Source organism: Salminus brasiliensis, chromosome 11, assembly GCF_030463535.1.
Source record: "Salminus brasiliensis chromosome 11, fSalBra1.hap2, whole genome shotgun sequence".
In the NCBI taxonomy this organism is placed as follows: Eukaryota; Metazoa; Chordata; class Actinopteri; order Characiformes; family Bryconidae; genus Salminus; species Salminus brasiliensis.
Genome location: NC_132888.1, coordinates 27,577,433 through 27,585,928, shown reverse-complemented (window position 1 = coordinate 27,585,928; position 8,496 = coordinate 27,577,433).

Below are 8,496 nucleotides of genomic sequence, written 5' to 3'. Positions count from 1 at the left end.
GCACAGTGCTAAAGGTGGCTGCAGCTGTGCCACTTGCTTGTGTGCTGCTTCGACCGTGTTGGGCTGCTGTATCCTGCTTGTGTTTTGCATCAAATTTGTTACTCTGCTGTGTTCTGCTTGAACAGTGTCACTTGTTCTGTATAATAATTTCGCTACTGTCCTGCTTGTGTTTATCAACGTTATGCTGCTGTGCCCTGCTTAAACGATATTTCGCTACTGTGTTCTGCTTGAACCATGTTGGGCTGCTGTGTCCTGCTTGTGTTCTGCATAAAAATTGTTACGCTGCTGTGCCCTGCTTGAATGATATTTCACTACTGTGTTCTGCTTGAACCGTGTTGGGCTGCTGTGTCCTGCTTGTGTTCTGCATCAAAATTGTTACGCTGCTGTGCCCTGCTTGAATGATATTTCGCTGCTGTGCCACTTGCTTGTATTCTGCTTGATTGGTATTTCACTGCTGTGTTCTGCTTGAACAACCTTTCACTACTGTGTTCTGCTTTTACCATGTGGGGATGCTGTGTCCTGCATCAAAATTGTTTCGCTGCTGTCTTGTGCTTGAACAATATTTCGCTGCTGTGGCACTTGCTTGTGTTCTGCTTGAACGGTGTTTTGCTGCTCTCTCCTGCTTGTGTTCTGCATGAGTGGTTACACTGCTGTGTTTTGTATAAATTGTTTGACTGCTTTGTTGTGCTTGAGCGGTGTAACAATGCTGTTCATATTCATATATAAACCTAAACCTTTTCTTCATTATTATTATTATTATTATTATTATTTTCTTAATTTCTTCTCTCTTCCCCGTGTGCTGAGCTGCCCCCTGCTGTCTGCGGGTGCGTTTGGCTGCTCTTGCCTACCCTGTCCTGCTGTAACCACTCTAAAAAGTTTTTGCTGTGATTTTTCCCCCCCCTCCTAACCCTTTGTGTTTTTTCTCTCTTTCCCATGTGTTGAGATGCCCAGTTTCAACTGTTCCATCGGCAGACTTGGCTCTCTCCACCACCCTCCTGCCTGCTGTCTGGTTCTGGGGCCTCGAATGGAGTCATCCTCACCTCACTGCAAGGCTGTGCAGTATGGAGGAAGGACGACTCTGTGGTACACTTACACTTTATTACTTTTGGGTGACCTGCGTGATTCTTAGGTAGGGCTGCCTCTTAGCTACATAACATGTGAAATCCCCACACTTGAATTTATATATTTTTGTTTCTCTTAATATGAATATAACTATAAATGAGGATGATTTGGGCTGTGGAGGATTCTCAACAACGTTCATACAAACACTGTCGGACCGTAATGCTTTAAAACTCAAGGGAAATGAGATGAAGTCTCTGAACTGAACTCCATGAACTGTACATTTGACACCATATTTATGAGAATAGCTTGACATTGCAGAATAACCTAAACAAATCTAAGATGCAGTAAATGACAGTAACTTTAAATTCAGTCAGCAGATGGACAGGAGCTTGAACCGTGTCCTCTGAATGTGTGTGTGAATATTCTAAATGTGTACTGTATGTGTGTTCCAGGTTCAGTCCTTTTATCTTGCTGGCATTTTCACTTGTCTTCCTGACCTTGTGAAGAATGCCTCTCTCGGATGTGCCTCAGGTAAGACTGATTGTTTTGCAGTACCAGTTTCTGCAGGTGGACCGGATTCACTGACCTGCGACTCGAAATGGGAATCGGCAACAACATTGGGTGATGCTGATGGGAACTGTTTTTCAGTCGTCCTGAGGAAGTGTTTTCTGTTTCTCCTATAGGTTCTTCCATCTTTAAACCACACCTAACGTCTCGCATGTCTTACGTCCTAGTATTGCACTGTCAACAATGTAAAATTCAATCTTGCATTTGTGATTTGTAGATCTGTGCTGCGATGACATTGTTTTCAAGTTGGACACTGGTGTTGAATGCAAAGTTCTTGTAGTTTTATTTACAATCCAGTTGTCCACTGTTGTGACAGTGTCAATGTTTTTCTGATTTCAGCTTTTCCAATGAGTAAACCTCTGCATTTTGTTCAACTACTTGATTTCTTTTCTCTTTCTGCTTTGATTTGTTTTGTTAGACACATTTTTGGTAAAGTGATTTTGCTGTTACAGGATTTGCACACTTGTCCATAAGCAGGATATTGTTTCTGTTTATGTTCATAACCACATCTGGAGAGGGACAGGAACTTGAACTGTGTCCTGTGAATGTGTGTTCTGTTTTCTGTTTCTCCTATAGGTTCTTCCATCTGGTGTCTGGACTGTGAAGAATCGTTGCTGATCATGATAGCAGGTTGCCTTTCTCTGAATTGTCACCTTGTCCCACATGTATATGCTTGGTGCGCTCTTTGTCTGTCTGTCATAATAGCTGTTCTGCTTGAGTTGTCTTCTCTACAGCTTGTCTTGAATCTGTATTTTGCTTTTCTGCTTTGAATGTCCAGTATGTTTGGATTTTTCTCATTGGGCCATCCTTCCATGGTGATTGTGTGTAGTAGCTGCATCTCTGGATCAGTGCGCTGACTTCAGACAGGCTGGGAATAAACTTGGAAAGGTAATGAATCATGACCATGAATCTCATGAGTGCCTGCTTGTTTTCTGGTGTAGGCATATGTGTTACAGCTCTCACTTTCTCTCAATCTAAATTGAGACCTTCTGCAGTGAGCACATGGCCATGTACCGGATTTGTGATGTGATCTGAAGTTTGATCTGCCAAAATCCTCACCACTGTGACCATACTGCTTACTCAGTCGTTCAGTTCATGCTGTTTGGGGATTACACCCCTTTTCTCCATTTTGTGTAGCTCATCAATGATTGTTGTATTTCAGGCAATCGGGACTTTTCTTGGTGGATGAATCACTGGTGAGACCATGGGATCTACTGAATGTGGTGATGCCCTGGTAGGAATCCAAGAACAGTGAACAGATCAATGTCTTTCAGAATGTCATTTTACTTTGTGATTCCATGCACTCTTTCAACCACACCTAACATCTCCCATGTCTCACGTCCTAGTATTGCTGGTACATCACCGTCAACAATATGTGAAATTCAGTTTAGCATTTTTGGCTTTTGTGTTCACAGGTGAGTGGTAGCTTTACCAACGGTGACATGCAGTGGCCAGGATATGTGAGTACTGTGCTGAATTCTGCAGTTTTTGGTCCCCGAATTCTTCCCGTACGCTTTCAGCTGGATCCTGAGCTCTCGTGAAGAACAAATGGTGAACATAGGGTAGGTTCTTTCTTGACTCACAGTAATCGCTGAACTTGATTTTCAGCGCATTTCTTGTTTCAGTTTCTTTCTCTCTGAATTGTAGCATGTTGTAGACAATCACTGCATCTTTCCCTGCGACGTGTGGAAAGGTGGCGCATTGGACTTTTTCAGACTCCTCAACAGTCCCACTCTCGGTAAGAAACAGGTAAAACTTTTGCACCTAAAAATCCAATTTTTGATGAGATTGCCTTGCAAGCACAGTGCTAAAGGTGGCTGCAGCTGTGCCACTTGCTTGTGTGCTGCTTCGACCGTGTTGGGCTGCTGTATCCTGCTTGTGTTTTGCATCAAATTTGTTACGCTGCTGTGTTCTGCTTGAACAGTGTCACTTGTTCTGTATAATAATTTCGCTGCTGTCCTGCGTGTTTTTCATCAATGTTATGCTGCTGTGCCCTGCTTGAACGATATTTCGCTACTGTGTTCTGCTTGAACCATGTTGGGCTGCTGTGTCCTGCTTGTGTTCTGCATAAAAATTGTTACGCTGCTGTGTCCTGCTTGTTTTGCATGAAAATGATGATGCTGTGCTCTGTATAATTTGTTTTGTTGCTTTGTTGTGCTTGAGTGGTGTTACAGTGCTGTTCATATTCATACATAAACCTAAACCTTTTTTTCATTTTATTTTTTCCTTCATTTCTTCTCTCTCCCCCATGTGCTGAGCTGCCCCTGCTGTCTGCTTGTGCGAGTGCATTTGTGTTTGGCTGCTCTTTACTACCCTGTCCTGCTGTAACATCTCCCATGTCTCACGCCCTAGTACTGCTGGTACATCACCATCAACAATATGTGAAATTCATTTTTGCATTTTTGGCTTTTGTGTTCACAGGTGAGCTGTAGCTTTCCCAGCAGTGACATGCGGTGGCCAGAATATGTGAGTACTTTGCTGAATTCTGCAGTTTCTGGTCCCCAAATTCCTCCCGTACGCCTCAGTGCTTTCAGCTGGACCCTGAGCTCTCGTGAAGAACAAATGGTGAACATAGGGTAGGTTCTTTCTTGACTCAGCAATCCCTGAACTTGTTTTTCAGCACATTTCTTGTTTCAGTTTCTTCCTCACTGAATTGTAACATGTTGTAGACCTTCACTGCATCTTCCCCAGCGAAGTGCGGAAAGGTGGCGCATTGGACTTCTTCAGACTCCTCAACAATCCCACTTTCTGTAAGAAACCGGTAAAACTTTTGCACCCACAGTCCCGAATTTTTTACAAGATTGCCTTGCAAGCACAGTGCTAAAGGTGGCTGCAGCTGTGCAACTTGCTTGTGTTCTGCTTGAACCGTGTTGGGCTGCTGTGTCCTGCTTGTGTTCTGCATCAAAATTGTTACGCTGCTCTGTCCTGCTTGATTGGTATTTCACTTCTGTGTTCTGCTTTTACCATGTGGGGCTGCTGTGTCCTGCATCAAAATTGTTACGCTGCTGTCTTGTGCTTGAACGATATTTCGCTGCTGTGCCACTTGCTTGAACAGTGTTGGGCTGCTGTGTCCTGCTTCTGTTCTGCATGAGAATGGTTACACTGCTGTGTTCTGTATAAATTGTTTGACTGCTTTGTGCTTGAGCGGTGTTACAATGCTGTTCATTTTCATATATAAATATAATCCTTCTTCTTCATTATTATTGTTTATTATTTTTTTTTTCTTCATTTCTTCTCTTCCGTGTGCTGAGCTGCCCCCTGCTGTCTGCGGGTGCGAATGCGCTTGGCTGCTCTTGCCTACCCTGTCCTGCTGTAACCCTTCTAAAAAGTATTTGCTATGATTTTTGCCTTGTTCATCTGCATGATTTTTTTTTTTTTTTTTTTTTTTTTTCTCCCCTCCTTCTGCTCTGATTTTGTTTTTCACATTTTTGGTAAAGTGATTTCTGTTGCAGGATTTACACACTTGGCCATAGGCAGGACATGTTTCTGTTTGTGTTCATAACCACATTTGGAGCAGCTTGCTTCTGTTGCTTGTTCATTTTTCGCTTGTTTGGATTTGCTTTTGTGTTCAAACCCAACTGTTTGTTTTGTTTCTGTCGTTCTGTTTTGTTTTTCATTTAACACTTTTTTTTTTTTTTTTTCACTTCACTTGATGTCCCTTTATTTGCACAGCAGATATTCATGGCCATTGTCTATGTCTGATCTGTTTCTTTCGGCAACCTTGCCCACAATTAGTCTTCCCTAATACCACAAACAGTCCTGTCTCTGATTAACGAGTCATGCACCTCACCGAATTCATGGTCTTTTGCCTTTTTCAGGTCTGTGGAAGAAAGCCTCTCTATGCCTCTCTCGGATGTGACTCAGGTAAGTCAGATTGTTTTGCAATACCGGCTTCTACAGGTGGACCGGATTCCCTGACCTGCAGCTCGACACAGGAATCTGCAACAACATTGGGTGATGCCGATGGGGACTCTTTTAGCCGCCCTGAGGAGGTGTCTTCTGTTTCTCCTACAGGTTCTTTCATCATGTCTCATGCCCTAGTATTGCTTGTACATCACTGTAAACAATGAGAAATTTAATCATGCATTTTTGATTTGAGTTCTGTTTCAAATCTGATTTGTAGATCTGTGCTGTCATGACCTTGTCTTTAAGTTTAAACACTGGTGCTGAATGCAAAGTTCTTGTTTTATTTTCAGTCCAGTTACTCTTTTCACTTTTGTTGTGACAGTGTTGAGGTTTCTCGAATATTCTGTTTTTTTCTGATTTCAGAAAAGCTGAGGGCTCCTCGAACACCTCTGCTTGTTTTCCTCTCTTCTTACCGGTTCCTCAGTGTAAAGTATGGACTAAGGACGACTCGGTGATATACTTTGTTTGGTTGCCTCTTTGGTACATAACAGGTGACATCCCCACTTTTTTTTTTTTTTTTGTTTATTTGTTTTTATTCATATATGAGAATAGCTTGACATTGCAGAATAACCTAAACAAATCTAAGATGCAATAAATGACAGTAACTTTAAATTCAGTCGGCAGATGGACAGGAGCTTGAACCGTGTCCTCTGAATGTGTTTGTGAATATTCTAAATGTGCACTGTATGTGTGTTCCAGATTCAGTCCTTGTGTTTTCTTGTCTTCCTGACCTTGTGAAGAATGCCATTCTCGGATGTGTCTCAGGTAAGTCTGGTTTGTTTTGCAATACCAGTTTCTGCAGGTGGACCGGATTCACTGACCTGCGGCTCGAAACGGGAATCGGCAACAACATTAGGTGATTCTGATGGAAACTCTTTTTCAGTCGTCCTGAGGATGTGTTTTCTGTTTCTCCTTTAGGTTCTTCCATCTTTAAACCACACCTAACATCTCGCATGTCTCACGTCCTAGTATTGCACAGTCAACAATGTAAAATTCAATCTTGCATTTTTGATTTGTAGATCTGTGCTGCGATGACATTGTTTTCAAGTTGGACACTGGTGCTGAATGCAAAGTTCTTGTAGTTTTATTTACAGTCCAGTTATTCTGTTCACTTTTGTTGTGACAGTGTTGATGTTTTTCTGATTTCAGCTTTTTCAATGAGTAAACCTCTGCATTTTGTTCAATTGCATGATTTCTTTTCTCCTTCTGCTTTGATTTGTTTTGTTAGACACATTTTTGGTAAAGTGACACACTTGTTCATAAGCAGGACATTTGTTTCTGTTTCTGTTCATAACCATATCTGGAGAGGGACAGGAACTTGAACTGTGTCCTGTGAATGTGTGTTCTGTTTTCTGTTTCTCCTATAGGTTCTTCCATCTGGTGTCTGGACTGTTAAGAATCGTGGCTGATCATGATAGCAGGTTGCACTCTCTGAATTCTCACCTTGTTCCGCATGTATATGCTTGGTGGGCTCTTTTTCTGTCTGTCATAATAACTTTTCTGCTTGTTGTCTTCTCTGCAGCTTGTCTTGAATCTGTATTTTGCTTTTCTGCTTTGAATGTCCAGTATGTTTGGATTTTTCTCTTTGGGCTATCCTTCCATGGTCCTTGTGTGTAGTAGCTGCATCTCTGGATCAGTGCGCTGACTTCAGACGGGCTGGGAATAAACTTGGAAAGGTAATGAATCATGACCATGAATCTCATGAGTGCCTGCTTGTTTTTTGGTGTAGGCATGTGTGTTACAGCTCTCACTTTCTCTCGATCTAGATTGAGACCTTCTGCAGTGAGCACATGGCCATGTACCGGATTTGTGATGTGATCTGAAGGTGGATCTGCCAAAATCCTCACCGCTGTGACCCTACTGCTTACCCAGTCGTTCAGTTCATGCTGTTTAGTGATTTACACCCCTTAATTTTGTGTAGCTCATCAATGATTGTTGTCTTTCAGGGCAATCAGGACTTTAATTGGTGGATGAATCACTGGTGGGACCATGGGATCTACTGAATGTGGTGATGTCCTGGTAGGAATCCAAGAATAGTGAACAGATGATCATTTTACGTTGTGATTCCATGCACTCTTTAAACCACACCTAACATCTCCCATGTCTCACGTCCTAGTATTGCTGGTACATCACAGTCAACAATATGTGAAATTCAATTTAGCATTTTGTGTTCACAGGTGAGTGGTAGCTTTCCCAACAGTGACATGCGGTGGCCAGAATATGTGAATACTTTGCTGAATTCTGCAGTTCCCGGTTCCCGAATTCCTCCCGTACGCCTCAGTGCTTTCACCTGGATCCTGAGCTCTCGTGAAGAACAAATGGTGAACATAGGGGTAGGTTCTTTCTTGACTCTCGGTAATCGCTGAACTTGTTTTTCAGCACATTTCTTGTTTCAGTTTCTTCCTGACTGAATTTTAACATGTTGTAAACCTTCACTGCATCTTCCCTAGCGACGTGCGGAAAGGTGGGGGCATTGGACTTTTTCAAACTCCTTAACAATCCCACTCTGTGACAAACAGGTAAAACTTTTGCACCCACAGTCTCCAATTTTCCAAGAGATTGCCTTGCCAGCACAGTGCTAAAGGTGGCTGCAGCTGTGCCACTTGCTTGTGTTCTGCTTGAACGATGTCAATTAACTGTGTTGTGTATAATAATTTTGCTGCTGTGTTCTGCTTGATCCATGTTGCGTTGCTGTGTCCTGCTTGTGTTTTGCATAAAAATTATTCTGCTGCTGTGTCCTGCTTGAATAATATTTCTCTACCATTTCTTGCTTGAACGGTGTTGTGCAGCTGTGTCTTGCTTGTGTTTTGCATGTAAATTGTTTTGCTGCTTTGTTGTGCTTGGACGGTGTTACAGTGCTGTTCATATTCATATATAAACCTAAACCTTTTCTTCATTATTTTTATTTATTTATTTATTTATTTTCCTCACTGAATTGTAACATGTTGTAGACCTTTACTG